Genomic DNA, 20,677 nt, shown 5'->3' on the forward strand with positions numbered 1-20,677 from the left:
TACAGCTCATCATACTAAAAGATATTTTCAAATGCTGGTGTCACCTCACAGTAACAGCAGCACAAACACCTTCCACTGCCAGGCACATTGTGAACTAACACAAAACCCCGCAAAAAAGACACTCAAAATCTATACTGCAATCCCATTGTAACATAACAGTAATAACACCAAGGACTCAAACAACAATAACCCTACCTGTGAAAAAGCATGGGTAAATATTACACTGGGTCCTAGAATACCAATACACCACCTATTGAGGAAACAAAACAAACCCGATTGCTATAGATCCCTATGCTAGCAGAATCTCTCATCATGGTCACACACACAGAGCAGAGACAGACCCTCACCAAATACAGAATACAAAATAAAGGAGCACAAATTAGACAAAAACTGAAATGGAAACTCCAAGAAGCCAGACTCTGTGTATTAACAATGGAAAAACAGAACCACCATTCCTCATAAAACAAACAAAATCAAGAAACATAAAGCATCAGTTATAATAGTAAAACTATACTAATCAAAGAATATTTTAAAACTACTGATAAATAGAATTTCTATTAATTAAAATCATATGCATTTTTTACAATTTCCCAGAGGTTATCCTCTCTCACACAGACTCACATGTCCATTCTCTCTCACACATACACTGTCACATACATACACATTCATGCTCTTATACCCACCATAACCTCTCGCTCTCACAGACACTGACACACTCTCAGGCTCTAAGACACTCTCTCCCCCTCCACACACACCCCACACACAAACTCTTACTCCCCTGGATTTTCTCATACACACTCTCTCTGGCTCCCTCACATACACACAAACACACACACCCAGGCAAGTTCCCAATCATTCTCACACAAACACACACACCCAGGCAAGCTCCCAGTAATTCTCACACACTAAAACTGACCCCCAGGCAGGCTCCCATTCATTTTCACACCACTCCCTCACCATCCCCCAGGCAGGCACCCATCCATTCACACACATACACCCCCAGGCAGGCACCCATTCATACATATGCACACACTAAAGGCAGACCCCCCCTCTCTTTCTTTTGCCAGCAACCTCGGAGCCTCTCTCATTCCTCTGCTGCCACTGATGCCGCATGGCTATTGGGGAGGCACTGATTGCTGCTATTGGCACTGAAGCCCATTCTGCTGCCTCCTCTGTGCAGGCCCCGTGGGTTTCCAGTTCCTCCATGTTGATCTCGTACATTGTGAGATCCGCATAGAGAAAGTGCTACTCTTGCACATTAACAAAGATTACATGTGCCAATCAGTAAAAAGTAATTTATTTCTTTTTTTTTTTTTTTACCTTTGCTGTCTGATCTTAGTTTTCTAATTGGTTGGTCCCAGGCTTTTTTGTTCCACCTCCCCTTTCTTATTTTTTTGCCAATTCATTTCATATTGTCTTTTTTTCTATTTCTTTTCTCTCCATCTATCTTCTTCCCTCAAACATACAGTCAGGTTCTCATTCTCACATGCTTTCTCTCTCTCTCACACACACACACAGGCTCTCACTCTCACATGCTCTCTCTCTCATACAATCATTCATACACAGTCTCTCTCTTGCACATGCTGTCTGACTCTCACACACCCAGGCTCTCTCTCACTCCCACATGCTGTCTTGCTCATGCACAGGCTCTCACTGTCACATGCTGTCTCTCTCTCACACACACACAGGCTCTCACATGCTGTCTCTGCAAACATTGAGATCCTCACTCCCAATCCCAATCTCTCAACTCACACAGGCACCCAATCTCTCAACTCATCTCATCTCATACACGCACACAATCTCTCAATTCAGCTCATACAGGCACCCAATCTCTCAACTCAGCTAATACACGCACTCTACGGGCCCTCAGCCTCTCTCTTACCTCTGGGCCTCCTCTTCACGGGTCGCTGCAGGATCGGCTCTGCAGCGGCCCTGATCTTCTCGGGCCGATCCGATCCGCGGTGGCGGCCCTGCTACCGGGCCTCTTCTCGCCCGCTGCAACAACGCGGCTCCTCTTCAGCACGCGGCTGCTTCATCTCCTTCCTGCCCGTGCGGCTCCGGCAACATTTTTCTTCCGGGGCCGCGTGGGCAGGAAGGAGGCGGAGCACCTGCACGTTTAGACGTGCCCTTTTTCTTCGGGCCATGGTGACGTGAACTCACCACGGCCTTACCGATCTTCCGGCTGTGTACGATTCTTCGCAGCTCAGCCGCCAGTGGGATGAGCTCCACCGACGGCCGCATTGGCTCCCGCTTGCCGGTGTGTCACGTGCACCGGGCTTGCGCGACACACCGGCACACCTCAGGCGACACACCAAAGTGTCGCGACACACACTTTGGAAAGCTCTGCCCTAAACCCTTTACCCTACCTTTTTTAAATTTTATTTCATTGCTTATTCCTCCATTGGACCTCCTCACTGCCCCCCAGTCTGCCCTTTTATCTGGACCTGGCATTTTGGCTTGTAACGGGGGTTACACACATTGCTGGGCCCCTTTGAAGATGCCTGTGGTGTGTGCAAAGCCCAACCATGCGCATAACCCCTGATTTTACATGCGTTTGAGATTAAAAAGGCCGTTAGCGTGCACTTTTTCTATTTAGTGTGCACTAATTGAGTTGTAATAGTGGACACTAAATGGACATAATAAGTACTAAATGAAAATAGTGCACTCTAAAACAAAAAATAAAAAATACTAAATTTCATGAAAAACTATCATTTCAAATTTAAAACGATATGAAACAACATAGGCAACAGAGATGTGAATCGGAACCGGATTCGGTTCTGATTCTGGTTCCGATTCACATCGTGATTTTTTTTTCGTCCGGCTCGATCGGGTTTTTTTTTATCGGCTGTGCCCAAGCCAATAAACAAAAAACCCACCCCGACCTTTTAAAACGAATCCCTTAGCTTCCCCCACCCCCCCCCCAAAAAAAAACCTTTTACAGGTATCTGGTGGTCCAGTGGGGGTCCTGGGAGCGATCTCCCACTCTAGGGCCGTCGGCTGCCACTAATAAAAATGGCGCCGATGGCCCTTTGCCCTTACCATGTGACAGGGTATCCGTGCCATTGGCCGGCCCCTGTCACATGGTAGCAGCACTGGATGGCCCACGCCATTTTTAAAGATGGCGCCTGCCATCCAGTGCTCCCTCCATGTGACAGGGGCCAGCCAATGGCACGGATACCCTGTCACATGGTAAGGGCAAAGGGCCATCGGTGCCATTTTGATTAGTGGCAGCCGATGGCCCGAGAGCGGGAGATCACTCCCAGGACCCCCACTGTTAGATGAGGAATTTTTGCTCTTCTGGGCTGTTTTCATATATCAATAACTCCCCAAGCAGCAAGGGAAATTTGAAAGTTGTTTATCTATTTTAATACCTAATTTCTGCAGTCAAATCCATCTATGAATCTCCCTTTCACATAGTCCAAAGTTAATTCACATTCTGATCTAGAAACTAGTGCATTTATCATGGCATCATATGTATAAAACAAGTTTCATAGTAATATTGTAGACAAATGGCCATCCTTCAAATCTTCTCCCATGCTTTTTAGTCTCTGTGATTTCTATCATGGCAGTAATATGCTCCACATTTATTGGGATTCTTTCAGGCTTAAACTGTATAATTCATGGAGCAGAAACAGTTTGTTGTTTAAATTATACCTCTTCTGCAATCTTTTCAGACTTTCCCATGTTTATGTATGGTGGTATACCAGCAGATGTGTATTAATTGATTATTCTCAACAAGGAGAGAAAAAAATATTTTTTTGCCTACAAATCTCTCTAGTCCCATGCTTGTATATTTTTAGTATGTCTAACCTTGATTATGATTGCATCCTACAATTTATCTGTATTCAGCAGTATTTCCATCTTAAACTTTCAAATCTGATAATTACTTGTATTTAACTTGGTTATTGCTGCTCTGCAATATGTGCTGGAAGCCATGATGTCAGAGATAATTACTTAATTTTGTGGTACTCACTGTTTGTGGTCACAGTAAGGTGCTTGCTTTCTTTTCTATCTTGCTTCAGGCTTATATTAACTCTTTGTTTCCCTGGATGAGCACAGTCAGGATTCAGAACCTTTTTCTATGATTTGGCAGCTTTCTCTGGTACCATAATCTGATAGATTTTTTCACATTTGTTTGTTGCCAGAAGATGTGGTTAGTGCAGTTAGTGTAGCTGGGTTCAAAAAAGGTTTGGATAAGTTCTTGCAGGAGAAGTCAATGAACTGCTATTAATCAAATTTTCTTAGCTAATAGCCACTGCTATTAATTGCATCAGTAGAATGGGATCTTCTTGGTGTTTGGGTACTTGCCAGGTTCTTGTGACCTGGTTTGGTCTCTGTTGGAAACAGGATGCTGGACTTGATGGATCCTTGGTCTGACCCAGCATGGCAATTTCTTATGTTCTTATGTTCTTACGTTCACCTTCTCTGGTACCAATTCTGGCCTAATCTACTTGTTCAGGGTCAGAATCAGGTATGTTTGCAGCAGGCACCCCCACACCTACAGAAGAAACACTTTCTGTGAAGCAGAAATGACTCAGAACTTTTCTGTGGCAGCATGTAATGATTCTTTATTTGGGAAACTTGGATAGAAAAACAATAAACATTATATATACTGAAACATGATGTTAAAATGGTGTTTGTGCTGGTTTGACTAGAACAACAGGCAGGTAGAATGCTGGACATTCAACTCACCAGTTTAGGTTACACCCTATCTAGATGCTCTTGCAATTCCCTGCCTTCCCATACAGGGTCAGATAGCATAGCTAGGAAATATTAACCCCTGTTATCTGGGCTAGGGGATGAGTTTCTCTTCTGCCCTCCAACATGCTCAACTTCTTGTTTATATAGGAATAATTTGAATTTATATTGGAAACAATTTTTTCTGGAAAAACAATTTTGTATTTTCTGGAATTACTTGTAGTGCCCATGATTTGCAGCAGGTCTCTTTCAGGTTTAGGTTCTTTTGTAGACCTACTAGGAATAGGGGATAAAATGACTAGATCATCTGCATATAGCAGGCATTCATGCTCTTATCACTTCCCCATTTAATATTCGCTACTCCTTTCAAATTTTCAGTCACAATTTACTGCTCCACTCTAACCTTTCCTATTAATATAGTAATATAGTAAATGACTGCAGATAAAGACCAAATGGTACATACGTACAGTCTGCCCCGCAAGATGTTCCATGCAGATGACCCATATTCAGATAAGTTACCACATTAGCCCTGTGATGCTTTTCTATGCTTTTGCCACTAGGGATCCTCTATGTTTATCTCACACCCTTTTAAATCCATCACCTTTTTTGTTTTCACCACTTTCTTTGGGAAGGCATTCTAGGATCAACCATTCTTTATCTTTAATACATTTCAGATATATAAAAGTATATTTCAGATCCCTGAACACAGTACTCTAGATGAGGCTTCACCAGAGACATGTTCAGGGGGCATTATCACCTCCTTTTACCTGCTAGTTATACCTTTCTCTATGCGGTTTAGCATCTCATTTGCTTTGGTCACTGCCTTGTTACACTGCCTTGTTACACTGCTTCACTACCTCCAGATTTCTCCTGGTACATTTCTCCTTTGGATTTCTGCACCCCAAATACATGATTCTGCACATTTTCCACATTAAATCTTAACTGTCAATCAATTGACCACTCTTCAAGCTTTCCTAAATCACTTCTGATTCTCTCTCTACTCCTTTAAGGGTGTCTACTTTAATGCAGATCTTACTTTTATCTGCAAAAATAGAACTTTTTCTTTCTAATTGGAATATGACTCAGAAATATGTTGAATAATACTGGACCCAGAACCAATCTCAAAGAGACTCACCTAATCACCTCTCTGACCTCTGAGTGATTTTCATTTACCACTATCTTCTTTTATCTATCAACCAATCAATTTTTAATCCAATCTACTTCCTTTGGACTCACTTCCAGGCTGTTCAATTTATTCTTGAGTCTCCTAAGTGGAACAGTGTCATAAGTCTTTCTTAAACACAAATAAACTGCATCTAGTGCATGACCTTGATCTATTTGTCTAATTTTCCGAACAAAAAAAATGATCAAATTTGTTTGACACAATCTTCCTCTGATAAAATCATGTTGCCTCAGATCCTGCAATCTACTATTTTGTAGATATTTCACTCTTCTTTTCTTCAGCAGAGACTCCATTCATTTTCCCACCACTAAAGTAAGGCTAACCAGCCTGTAGTTATCAACCTTTTCTCTATTACCACTTTTATGAAGTGGGACCACAGCTGTCCTTCTCCAATCCTGTGGCACCACTCCCATGTCCAAAGACCTAGTGAACAGGTTCAACAGACCTACCAGAATCTCTGTTCCAAAGAATCCTGGTATGTAGCTCATCCAGACCTGTAGCTTTATCTACTTTCAGTTTTGACAGTTCTAAGCAAGCACACTCTTCCATAAATGGCATGGTATTTACTAGTGATGTGCATAAAAACAAATGTTTTATCAGCTTGCTTTACTTTGTAGGCAATCTTTTCTTCCACTCGTGATTTTACCATCCTCTTTTCTTTCCTAGTTTCTTTCAGCTGTAGCAGATATTATTTCCTGTGTTTCACTTTTTGAGAACTTTTGTATTTTTTGAATGCAGATCTTTTTGCCTTTTTTTTTTTCAGCCACCTCTTTGGTAATACATATTGGTTTCCTTTCCTTCTTACTCTTCTTTACTTTTCTTACCAAAATATTTATTGTCTTTACTATACCACCTTTTAATTTAGCCCACTGTTCTTCCAATTCATCTAACTCTTCTCAGTCTGTCAGTTCCTCCTCAAGATATTTTCCCATTTAACAAAAATCAGTATTTTTCAAATCTAGAATTCCAGGCATGCACACATGGTTGTGCAGAATTTATAACATGTGCACATTGACATGTTTATGTTATAAAACTGGCTACCCGTGTCCACATGTATGCATGATTTTATATCAGCATGTACCTCAGAACTATAGTGATAGGATAATAGTTTGTTAGCCATCTTTTGTTAGGGCCTGTTTGAACCCTTGAAAGATGAGCTGGCCAGATGGGATCTGCCTGAGGATCTAGAAGAGTTCATTAGTCAGGCTATTCGCCTTGACCTTTGCCTGTGGGAAAAATCTAGAGAATGGAGTTCAGCTCAATGACCCAGTAATGGACGGCCAGCGCCATCTTTAAAAATGGCACGGGCCATCCAGTGCTCCTACCATGTGACAGGGGCCGGCCAATGGCACGGATACCCTGTCACATGGTAAGGGCAAAGGGCCATTGACGCCATTTTTATTAGTGGCAGCTGACGGCCCGAGAGAGGATCGCTCCCGGGACCCCCACTGGACCGCCAGGTAATTTTCAAACGTTTTGGGAGGGGTCAGGAGGGTGGGGGAAGCTAAGGGAGCTGTTTTAAAGGGTCGGGTGGGTTTAGGGGTTGTTTTTGTGTGCCGTTTTTCCCGCCCTCCCCCAAAAAAATAAAACCCCACAAACAATTTCATGGGGTTTTCCCATCGGTTTCGGGGAGCCCCTGATTTCTGATGACTTTGAAAATATCATACAATATTTTCAATCGTCAGAAAAACGATTCACATCCCTAGACAAGATACCTTTCCCCAACTCCTATTTCTGGTGAGCATCATCCTGGGAAAATCTGAGAACCCACTTCAGGAATTCTTGGACATTGGAGCATCTGAGAGCTTTATCTATTAATTGGTTGTCTGGCATTTCCAGATTCCCACCAAACCCCTGGTTACCACCCTCTCGGTGTTATCAGTTTCTTGGAAGACTTTGACTGACAAAATTGTTTGCATCATGATTCCACTCCATATGGGAACGGGCCTCCTCCACCAAAAGACCATTCAGTTCCATGTGATTCTCAGGTCAATAAATTAGATAATACTTCGTCTTCCCTAGTTAGTTATTCATCAATCTCACTTTGATTGGGCCTCTCTGCAGTTGGCAAATTGGGGTCCTACCTGCCACCAGTAATGTTTAACCTCTGTCCGGCCTCCTGCCTTGTGCCTGGATTATGCATGTCTCTCAATGCCTTGGTTGCTACCTCAATATATGGAATTCTCCGATCTTTTCTGCTATAAAAATGTGGATGTGCCACCCACTCATAGAATTTATGATTGTCCGACTGAACTTCAACCAAAGAAAATGCTCCCTCGGGAAAACAAGAGACCACAGCCATGTCACAGTATATCTGGCCATCATCATACCCAACTGGTGTGAGATTCTTCTTCATGGGAAAAAAGGATGGGTCTCTTTGACCATGTATTGACTATCAGGGCCTAAACAAGATTACTAAGAAGAACTGGTACCCTATATCACTCCTCTCTGAATTGTTTGATAGGCTAAGAGGGGCCCAAGTCTTTACTAAATTAGGTCTGTGAGGTGATTACAATTTGATTCGCATCAGAGAAGGTGATGAATAGTAGACCGCCTTCAACACCTGAGACCATCATTACAAATATTTGGTTATGCCATTCAGCCTATGTAATGCACCTGCAGTCTTTCTGATGATGGTAAATGACATTTTTCGAGATCTCCTCCATTCTCATGTCATTGCTTATTTAGATGATATCTTCTTCTACTTGAAGACTTTGGAACAGCACCGTGCTCACGTTAAGCAAGAGCTACAATGCCTTAGACAGCATCAGCTCTATGATAAACTGGAAAAATGCTTGTTTAAGCAAAATGAACTTCCCTTTCTGGGGTACATTATCTCCTCTACAGGCTTCCATATGGATCTAGAAAAGTTAGTTGCCATTCTTCACTGGCCCATCCGATGGGCCAGTGAAGAATGGCAACTAACTTAAGGCTCTCCAGCGCTTCTTAGGGTTTTCAAACTACTACCAACAGTTTGTCTGACTACTATTTTTCCCTAGTGGCACTGCTCAGTGCCTTTACCAGGAAGGAAGCTGATCCCCGAGTGGAGTTAGGAAGCCATTCAAGCCTTCGACTATCTGAAACAGAAATTTACCCACAATTCAGCCTTCGCCATCCTGGCCCCACCCAACCATTTATCAAAGAGGTCGACACCTCCACCCTTTGGTTAGGAGCCATTCTTCTTCAACATGACCCTCATAATATTTCTGTCTCAAGAAAGTTCTCCCAGGTGGAGAGGAATAATACTATTGGTGACTGGGAATTCTTAGCAGTTAAATTGGCTCTCGAAGAATGGCACCATTTGTTGGAAGGTGCCCAATTCCCAGTAATGATCTACCTTGACCACAAAAATCTTGAATATTTGGCTCATGCCCAGTGGCTCAATGCTCACCAAGCCCGCTGGTCTCTAAATTTTAACCAATTTGATTTTGAGTTATGGTATTGCCTAGCAAGAAAGAATCTATGCACTGGTATCCTATCCTGTTCTTTCCAAGAAGACAGACTTCCAGAACCCTCGAGATCTATTATTGATCCCACAAAGATCTGCTTGGCCACTGCCTTCATAGTACCCCCAGGGAAAACAGTGATATCTCGATGCCTCAGGGAATGTGCACTCTAATGGGCCCATGATTCTCGGATATCAGGACATCCCAGCCTCATCAGGACTTTTGAATTACTCTCCTGCTATTATTGGTGGCCTCAATCATGGCAAGATATTTAATGTTATGTTGAATCCTGTCCAACCTGTGCCAAGAATAAGATGCCCAGAGCCCGAACCTGGGGTCTAGTACAACCGTTGCCTACTCCCAAGGGACCGTGGACTCATATTACCACGGATTTCATCACCAATCTTCTGCCTTTAAATGGGAACACTACCATCTGGATGATTGTGGACCAGTTTTAAAAAATGGCTCACTTCATTCCCCTTCCAGAACTGCCATTTGTTCCTGAACTAGCTTGTCTGTTTATTCAGCATGACTTTTGTCTACATAGCCTACCTACCCATATACTGTCTGATCATGGGGTGCAGTTCACCACTCAATATTTGTGGGACCAGTGCAGGAAATTTGAGATCATCTTGACCTTTTCTTCTGCATATCACCCATATACAAATGGACAAACTGAACAGACTAATCAATCTCTCAAAGCCTTTTTATGGTCCTACATCAACCATAGACAGGATAATGGTCCTCCCTCCTTTCCTGGATGGAGTCTTGCCCAATAACCACATCAATACTGGCTCATCTCCCTTCCTAGTATATGGACAACACCCCCAGATTCTGATCCTGCTGACCACCACCGTGGAATGCCCAGCTGCCAAGATCAAGGGGAAAGAATTATTAGACCTCTGGCGCTCAACCCACCTGCTCCTGAAACAGGCTGCAATCCATTCCAAAATACAGGAGGATATAGACATCGGCTGGCCCCTCAGTTTCAATCTGGAACTAAGTCAGGCTTAGCATTTGCAACCTGAGGCTTCACAAGCCATACCTCTAATTTGCTCCTCACATCATCGGAACCTTCCTGGTGATCCTTCCTATAGGCCAGGAAGTCCATAAGCATAAATTATCACCTTCATTACATATTCCCAATGTGTTTCATATATCTCTCCGGAAATCTGTAGTACTATTGTGGCCCTCCAGATTGCCACCCCGGCCACAGGAGATCCCAGTAGAAGAGAGACACAGTATGAACTTGCAGAGATCTTGGGCTCAATAAGAGTCCACAGTAGACTACAGTATCTTGTTTGAAGGGTTACGGCCCTGAGGAAAATTTGTAGGAGCCGGCTTCTAATTTACAGGCTCCCCAATTGCTCTGCAAATTTCTCTGCCAATTCCCAAAGAAACCCAGGCCTAGGGTAATTGGGGAGGAGACTCTGGAGAGAGGGTAGTGTTTGAATTCAGCCGCTTTCCCAGACTCATCAGCTTTGGACTCTCACTGCATGGCAGGGAGCTGCCATTGCACATTCTGTCATGCGTATTATTAGGACCCAGTAAAAAGATGCATAGAGTGCGCACGCACATCTATGCACATGATTCTGCACACTCTGGTGAGAGAGTTGTGTAGTTGCCCGATGATGATGTCACACATTCAAGACTACTTATCCTGCCTGGACCTTGCCTTGGTAACAGATTCTTTGGTCTGTTCCTGGTTACTGCTCGCTTGCTGTGTGCCTGGTTCCAGATGCTGCTCCTACCTACTTGCTGCCTATCTTGACTTTGGACCATTCTAGATTCTGCTTGCCCACTGCCTGCCTCGATCCTGATCCAGTTACTAGATTCTGCTTGCCTCCTGCTGCCTTGACCCCAGACTGGTTACTGGATTCTGGTTCCCGCTGCTGGCCTCAACTCTGAACCGGTTACTGGATTCTGCTTGCCCATTGTCTGCCTTGACTCCAGACTGTCTCCTGGCTTCTGCCTGTGCCTGATTGTGTCTTGGGGTCTACCTATCTGCACCAAGGGATTAACCTGAGGGAATGATGGTTAGTGTAGGTGAAGCCTCCCCAGGTCCATCTTTGGCACTTCCGCCTGTGGTGAGGCTCATTGGTGGTGCTTCTTGCTGCCTCACCACACAGGGGTCCACATCACTGCCAATAGTCAGAAGGGCTTATGGAGTGGCTGGAGGGCTAGTCCTCTGACACCAGCAAGGGCTGCCTTCCTAACAACATTTAAGAAAAACAAGATGACCGCTGATAATCTCAATTTCTAGTTTGTGGATAAGAAATTTCCATGAAGTATGAGATTTGTAAATGTTGTTTTACTATTTTAAAACAGAGCTGGTCACACATTATAAAGGCAATCACAAGTGTACTGTAACTGAATACTAAAATTTACCATATGTTTTTTTGAGATATGTTAGATTTTAGTCTGGGAGATGCTGAGAATATTGTACAGTGAATTGTTGTGGCCAGTGACAAGTTTTAAATTAGACAGGGGGTCACTGAAAATATTTATAAAGATGTGTGATGTGTGATGACTGCTATTATGAAATATATTTTGTTTATTGTTAGGAAGCTTTTTTAATAAATCTGGATGAATTCTTATTTTTTTGGGCCTAACAGTGTGGTTACTTTTGTTGTATTTGGTGTAGGGTGGGGCCTTGAGATAAACAGGAGACATTTTTAGGTCGCCTTACACAAAATTAGCTGACATGAAGAGATCTGGGGGATGAATTTAAGAATTCACCAGGGTTTCTTCCCTATTGTTTATGGGATCAAATTGGAAGTTCTCTCCTGCTATCTGTTCTGTACTGAAAAACAGAGGAGGGAAGGGAAAGAAAGAGAAAGATGCCCCAGGATGAAGAAGAAGCAAGCTAAAATCTCCTAGAGGTTGGGGTCTTGGAGGTTGGAAAAAATAGACAGGGGTTTGGAGATTAACATGGCAATTTTAAATGCCCAGCGCATGCAAATGCCGGAAGATATGCGCTTGGACAGGCCACGCGTGCACCAAGTGCATTTTCAGAGCAGCCCAGCCATGCATGTATCTCCCAGTACATGCAGACATGCCGGGTTTTTGAAAAGTGGTGGGCCGGGGGTGGCGGCTGGCTGGGACTGTGCCATTAGGGGCTGCCAGCTCGCAGAACTTACTTCAGCTCCTGAGAGCAAGTAAGTTTAAAAACAAAAAAAAATTAGATTAGATAGGTGGGGATTAGGGGTCGGGGTGAAGAAGGGAAAAAAGAGAATCCCCCCTTGTGCGCATGAGTGGGACCCACGCACTGATATAAAATTGGGTGCGCAGGTGTCGGATTTTATAACTTGCATGGGATGATGCGTGCAGGTTATAATATCGTCGGGTCCATGTTTTCGCACCGGGAACCGCACGCACATGGATGCCCATGCTTACTTTAAAATATTTACCCCTAAGTGGGGACATGTGTATAGGGGAGAGTAGAGCTGCATGAATTAGGTGGAAGGGATAGGGTGGAGACTTGGGTATGGGGAAAACCAAAAACTTGGATATTAGAACACGATTCAGGGATTGGGTGGGGATTTGGGGATGGGAAGTGAGCAGGGATTTAGGGATTAGGTGAGAATGTGGGTACTTGGGGATGGGAAGTGAGCAGGGATTCAGGGATTAGGTGAGAATGTGGGTACTTAGGGATGGGAAGAATGAGGAGATGGGGGAAGTAGGTATTTAGGAAGAGGGTAGGACTTGGAGATGAGAAGATTAAGGACTTGGTGATTAGGTTGAGCTTCAGGGATTAGGTGGGCGAATAGTGATTAGGTGAGAGGAAGAGTGGGAGAGAACAAACTCAGAGAATGAGGGGATTGGATATTCAGGGAAAGGGGGAGATTGTGAATACAGATTAAGTAGTGATATAGGGATTACAGGGACAGCGGGGACTTGTTTATTGGTTTGGGGGAATGAGTATGAAGCTGTGGGAGCAAAACAGCATGAAGAAATGTAGAGGGATACAGAGATGTTCTTAAGGACCTGAAGGGATTAGTGAGGGATTGAAAGTCAGTAGTAAAAGACAAGGGGGGTTTAAAGACAGAGAAAAGGAATAAGAACATAAGAACATAAGACTTGTCATACTGGGTCAGGCCAAAGGTCCATCAAGACCAGTATCTTGTTTTCAAAAGTGCTAAATCCAGGTCACAAGTACTTGGCAGGATGCCAAGGGATAGATAGATACATTCCAAGCTGCTTATCCCAGGGATAAGCAGTGGATTTATGCAATTCCATCTTAATAATTGTTTCTGGACTTTTCCTCCAGGAACTGGTCTAAACCTTTTTTTAAATGCAGTTACATTAATAGCTTTCACAACTTCCTTTGGCAATGAATTCCAGAGCTTAATTATGCATTGAGTAAAAAATATTTTCTCTAATTTGTTTTAAATATATCATCTAGTAACTTCATTGTGTGTAATTTTTTGAAAGAGTAAACAATCCATTAACAATGACTTGTTCTACTCTACTAATTATTTTATAGACCTCTATCATACCTCCCCTCACCTGTCTCTTCTCCAAGCTGAAGAGTCCTAGGCTCTTTAACCTTTCCTTATAGTTCTTTTAACGTATAGGTTTTCTGTAGAGATCTATAGGAGTCTAGCTTGTTTTATTTTCCCGATAGATATATCCATATTATTGGGTCTATAGTAATATTTACAATGCTGCCTTTTCATGAGTAAGGTTTTACTGTTTTAGTGCTGGGAGTTAGTCCTGTTATGGAATAGCAGATTTCCTCTGTAGGTTCTGAGTATCTTTTATGTAGGATATTGTGTTATTTGTTTTAGAAAAGTATATTCTGCTGCTTTCACAGTTCATATCTTCATAATTAAAATTACAAAAACAAGTAACACAGACCTTATAAGGATATACTCAAAGAGACATTACACATTAGAATTATATATAAAATCAACTAAAAGCTTCAGTAAAATAAATGTTTTGTAAAACCTTTAAATCCTTCTCTGCACATAATTCTGCTGGGATAGCAGATTCAGTCCAATAAATGGAAATAGATTTGTTCTAATAAACGAAAGTGCCCTTAGCATTGTGGTTTTTGTGTTGCTTCACAAAATATCTGACAGTGAAGGGAGTTTGTATTGCTGTTTCTAAGGGGACACGAGTTTGAATACATTATTTTATACAGTGAGTTATATGGGGAAACATCCTAGCCCTGCTCTGCATCTAATGTTGGGTGAATTTCTGTGGATACTGAGTGTGCCACAGAACTGAAAGGGCAGTGTTTATATTGAGATTCTATTCTATCCTGTATACATGTCAGACTTCAGTCTCATATGGAAGAATTGGTTGAATGATGCTATAAAACATTTTTTTATTGTAGTTTATTAGGTGGCTGAATTTGACCAGGAAGTATTGCATAGAAAACTCTTAGAACTTTTGCTTGCAGCGTTGTAGCCAATTTAAAGACATAGAACCAAACTGTGAGAGCGGGCATGATGCGTGGATATTCACTTTGACTTGCCTTCTGCCCCCCACCAAAAAAAAGATGCCACTGGCTGGATGGTTTCAGCACACTATCTTTTCCTGGTTCTTTCTGCCAGAACTTTTATACCTACTTCTTCTGTTCCATCATGAACTAGATTCTGATTCATACCTTCCTCATCCAGATTACTGTTCATTATCCCTTTCATTTATATGTTAGGCTTTGAGAATTTACCACACTTCTAAGTAGTCTTCACGTAGCGCCACTCCCTCCCCCTTTCCTTTGCCCTCTTAGCAGGCATCAGTCTTGTTTTCTTCATGGCTCTTTCTCCTATTCCATTAATTATATAAAATAAAGACCAGCTCCCAAATTCTCAATGCTAAAGGGAGATTTGTGAATGTAACAAGACACTGGATGAAGAAGATCAGAGAACAGGAATAGAGACCATTACTTCTACATGACTTGTCTTAGGTCCTGTAATTTTTTTAAGTTGAGTGCTTCCAACACATTTGGCTTTCTTTCATATTTGTGGAGGAGAGAGTGAGTGACTTAGTGCTTATTTGATCCCTTCAGTTTTCTGTGTAAGACTGGCTTTCAAAAGAGGTCAGTGATAGAACATGATTGGGGAGAGGATGGAGCATGGGGTGAAAGGTATGTGACTGGAAAAAATGGGGATAGGTCTGAAAAGAAACAGAATGAGAAGGGTACAGGAGCAGTGTGGGAGATCCACTTTATTTTTATGCAGTAAAAGGAGCAGAGGGAGAAGGTGGTATAGGGCCAGAAGTACAATATAAGCAGTAAGGCCAGGAGGCAGGAGGAGGAATAGCCCAAAGGCCAGGTCAGGTCCGTTAGAAAGCAGGCAGCATAAAAGAGCACCACATAGTGGGGGGAGGAAGAGTTGAGAGAAGGGAAAGGGAAGAGATAGAAAGGAAGCAGGGACTCCCAGAAGCACAAGCATTCTATTTCTTTCCAGGAAGGTTAGCATACTGAGGAGGAAGCATATCAGGAGTCTGAGGTGGAGGCAGAATCATAGGCAACGAAGGAGTAGGTACAGTGGGATACAGAGTCAGCAGCAAGACCAGAGAGTGGGCCAGCTGGGGCACAACTATTCCAATGGATGTGGCATTACAATGTAGAAGAAAATGACTACATTCTGGAGCTGCCCTTGAGAGCTACAGCATGCTCTTTAGCAGAGAATTTCCAAGGAAATCCCTTGCAGCCAAAGATCATATATGGAAGCAAATAGCTTTGGAACTTAGCAACTTTAGAGTTTTAGGGCTGTGGCCCAAGTGAAACATCAATACCTCTATATTAAATGGGTCATACTTGGAGGACTTGGAGGGACCACTGGCTAAAGTCACCCACCCATAGGGGAGCCCCCTTGCTTATGTGACTACCTGGGGGTAGGGATGACTTCCTCTTAAAGACATTCATGATCAAATCTCAGAACATCTACAGTGTCCTTTGGACAGACCAACCACAGCAATGCCAATCATGCTAATATCTTGGAAGTCTCTTTAAGGAAGATTATAAAGCCTCTGTGTCTTCAGATTGTGAGGGGTTGAAAAACGCATGAAGGCCATCCATGTAGCATTCTGCTGTTGTTTGCGAGACCTATATAAGCTATGAATCGGTGTGTGTGTGTGTGTGTGTGTATATGTATAAAATTCCCTGAAAAAAGTGTGTTGCCTGGCTTGTTGGGTTTTTTTGGCAAAGACAAATATGTTAATATATATTAACTAGTACAAAGCCCCATTAAAAACTGATGGGGTAAAATTAACTTAAATCATATACTCTCTGTCCTGCAATGTCCTCCTCACTTGCCTATATGCACTCTCAACCCAGTCACTAGGGCCTCAAACCCCCATTAATCTTTCCCACTTTCTGAAGGCCTTCATTCCCAATACATGCCGCAGCTCTGCACCACCATCCAGTAAACTCCCAATCCCTTTTCTTCCCTACACACTGAAGCCCCCTTCCAATAATGGCCCAATAGAGGACTCCCAATCCCCTGGTGCTTAGTGCATCATGGGGCTCAGTGAGTGAGTGTATATGTCTGAATGAGTAGCTGATTTGGATGTTTGTGTCCGAGTGAGTGGAGAACATGGGGGTGGGGGTGGGGTGGTTTTGTGTGTGTGTGTGTGTGTATAAAGGTATTGTCTATGTAAGTAGGGAGCCGACTGCCGGGAAAGTAGAGCTGAGAAGCTTGGTGGGAATGGGGTAAAAGGAGCAAGTAGTGAGTTTGCAGGAGGGGAAGTGATGGGCAATTTCCTCCTCTGTGATTTCAGAAAAGGAGGAGAATTGTGTCATGGAAGTAGCCAGCCACAGTCTGAACAGAGTGAAGGGGTGGTGGGAGATGAAGACACCCTGAGAAGAGAAACGAGTGCGGCAAAGAAATGGCGACACTTGGATGCAAGAGACTTTGTCAGGTAACCATAGTGATCTTGCTTGGCAAGGGCAATAGCAGATTGGAAGGAGGCCAGCGTGAATTTGAAATGTATGAAGTCAGCATGGGCACAGTATTTTAGCCAGAAATGTTCCATAGAGCAGGCACACAAGTGTGGAAGTGAATTCTGGGGGTGAGCCAAGGCTGGAGTTTGGTGTGCATTACAGGATGGGTATGGGGAGGGTCATGTGTTTCCCAAACCGAGGAGAATTATAGTATTATAAGCAGAAACTGCCTCAACAATTGACTCAGAGGACTGCTGAGCAGAAATGGGGGTCTACTTGTCAAAGAAGGGATACAGCATCATCCAACACAGACTGGCAAACCTGATAAGCAGGGCTTTAAACAAGGATCATGGAGGATGTGTGAACAAAATCCGAAGGTAAGTAAAACATGAAATACTTACATAGAAAAGGGGGGGAATGGGCAATCTATGTACATTAATGCTCGAACCCTGGGAAATAAAGTCCAAGATCTAGAGGCAGTCATGGAAGAAGTTGACTTGGAAGTAGTGGCTGTCACAGAGATATGGAACATGGAAAACAATGACTGGGATATAGTTCTACTGGTTTACAGCCATGGGTTATTTGGGAAGGACCGGGTAGGAAAGAAGGAAGGAGGCATGGCGCTATATATAAAAAATAATATTAAAGCAATGTATTTCTGGGCTTATGAGGTAAGGAGGAAGCACTGCAGGTTAATCCGGAAAGAGGGAATGGAACATCGATTTATATTGATGTAATAACAGACCTCCATCACAGATAGAAGAAATAGATATAGGTTTAATGGAGGATATTCACAAAATTGCTAGGAAAGGGGAAATGCTATTGCTAGGGAATTTAAATCTGCCACAAGTTGATTGGGACATCCCAGCTTCAGTGTCTTCTCGAAGCAAAGAGATCCTGAATTCTCTGAGGGAGAATTGTTCTGTCAACTGGTAATGCACTCCACACAGGAAGGGGTGATACTGACCCTGGTGCTTACCAATGGGGATAACATTTCTGAAAAAGGCTTGGGATCCAGTGATCACCGGATGGAGTGCTTCAGTAATAGACCACAGCAGACAAAGGTTCATTCCAAGGGAGGGGCGTAAACGTCAAGAAACCTGTGTTAAAACGTGGGAGTAGTTCTAAGAGTCATTAGCTGGATGGGAAAATCTAGGGGAAGTAGAAGATCAGTGGGCAAAAATAAAAGGAACTATTATAAAGACAACTAACCTTTTTGTTAGGAAAACACATAAAGAAAGGAGGAAAAAAAGGTTATTGTTTTCTAAAGAAGTAGCTGAAAAGATAAGGAGAAGAAAGTTAGAATTCATAAACTACAAAAGACTGCAGAAAGAGAAAGATGGGCCGCAATATCTAGAAAACGTAAAAGAAGCTGGGAAAAGAGTCAGAATGCAAAGGCGTAAATTAAAGAAAAAATAGCAAATACAGTAAAACAGAGGAACAAGACTTTTTTTTTTAGAATGTTAGTAACAGAAGGGAGAAATCTGAGTGACAGCAATTGGAAGAAAGGACTAGGCCAAGGCAATGGCCATGCTTGTGAGTAGGGCTGGTACAGCAGAACTAGAGATTAAAGGAAGAGGTTAAGACAAGTCCCCAAGAATAAGTGAAGGGGAGGATGGTTCAAGGGAAAAGGAAAGCCATGAATCAAAGTCAGTGAGAAAGAAGGAAAATGATTTATTAAGGGGTGAATAAACAGCAGCTAACCAAAGGGGTAGTGGGGTGAATAGGTGGATAGAATGGGCTTCAAAGAAAGAAAAAGTGTGGGAATGATGTAGAAGAGAGCTAAGTCTCAGTCAAGGCAAGAAGACGAAGAGTATTAAAGATTGAGAAGAGGTCATTAATGTATGCAAGCTTGTTATCAATAAAGCAAGTATTCCATAGGGAGCATGAGAAAGGAAGAGAAGAGGGATAGAGGAGTGGAATAGGGATAAGGTTGGAGGGTAGTAGTTTGATGTGTACTGATGGGCTGAAAGTAGTCTTGGAGGGCCAGGATTGAGATTAACACCCTAGCTGAGAGCAGGAGGAAGAAAAGAAGAATTAAGAGATGAGAGATGGAGGGGTGACAACAGCGATGAGAATGAGATGCTGCCGGGGAGAGTGGAAATGGCTGGATGACAGTAAGAAAACTTTGAAGCTCAAGAGCAATGGAAAAGGCAGAAGACAGAATGGCAGGTGAGATAAAGAATGTGGAGAATGGGGACAGTACACATGATGTTAGTAGTGATTAGGAACAGGGAATCAGACTGGGAAGGATTAGCATCAGGAAAAGCAGATGTCTGAAGCTATCTGGTTCACAAGGTAATCTAAGGACAATTATTCCATCTCTGACTATAGCTGGAAATCCCTTTCAATTAAAAGATAAAATCAACAATCTAACACTGGAAGCGCAAGCTTAATATAAGTTTACACTTCCAGTACTGACTGTTTTCAACATTTGATAGCACTACTTAGCTGGATATCATTAAAGACATGCAATAATTAAGTAGCACATTATCCGGGCACATGAAGCCGGATATACCCAATATTCGGCTAGGTTAGCTGGATAATGCAACCCTTCCCCAGAAAGCCCCTGAAATGCCCCTTTTTTATCCAAGTAAATTCTAGCCAGGTACCCAGCTAGAATTTAGCTGGATAAGGGCTAAATATAGTCAGGTAAGCCATTTAGATGGATAACTATTACATTATCTGCTAAATGACTTTTGAATATCTACCCTTTTAAGTTTAGTTAGCTCCTCGTGAACACACTGTTTTGAAAATCGATTGAGGTTTTCCTCACTTCCAATCTCATTTGTGTTTGTTTTATGTGGTACTGCTCCAGGCCCTTCCACAGTAAAAACACCAAACAGAAATATTTGTTAAGGAGTTTTCCTTTTTCCTCATCAGCCTCTACATATTCCTCCCCTTCACCTTTGAGTCTCACAAAGCCACTTGTGCACTTTCTTCTCTCATTAACATATCTAAAAAAAGGTCTTGTCCTCCCATTTTACCGTATTTGCTATTTTTTCTTCTATTTGAATTTTCACATTCCTGACTACTTTTCCAACTTCTTTTAATTTTTCCAGATTCTGTCACCTGTCTTCCTCTTTCTTCATTCTCTTATAGATTATGAATGCTAACCTTTTCTCCCTTACATTTTCAACTACTTGTTTAGAAAATGATAATGGTCTCTTTTTTTCTCTTCCCTTTATTTACATTCCCAACAAAAAGATTAGTTGCCCTTATAATATCTCCGTTTAGTTTTGACCACTGCCCTTCTACTTTTCCTAGATTTTCCCATTCAACTGACTCCTTGAGATACTTCCCCATTTTGAGAAAGTTAATGTTCCTGAAGTCTAGGACCCTCACCTAAGATTGAACCTTCATCTCTTGCATCCTAATATTGTACCACACCATCCCGTGGTCACTGGTTCCCAGATGATCATCCAGTACAACATCAGAAATACTATCCCTGTTGAC

Source organism: Rhinatrema bivittatum, chromosome 1 (genome assembly GCF_901001135.1).
Source record: "Rhinatrema bivittatum chromosome 1, aRhiBiv1.1, whole genome shotgun sequence".
NCBI classification, from domain to species: Eukaryota; Metazoa; Chordata; class Amphibia; order Gymnophiona; family Rhinatrematidae; genus Rhinatrema; species Rhinatrema bivittatum.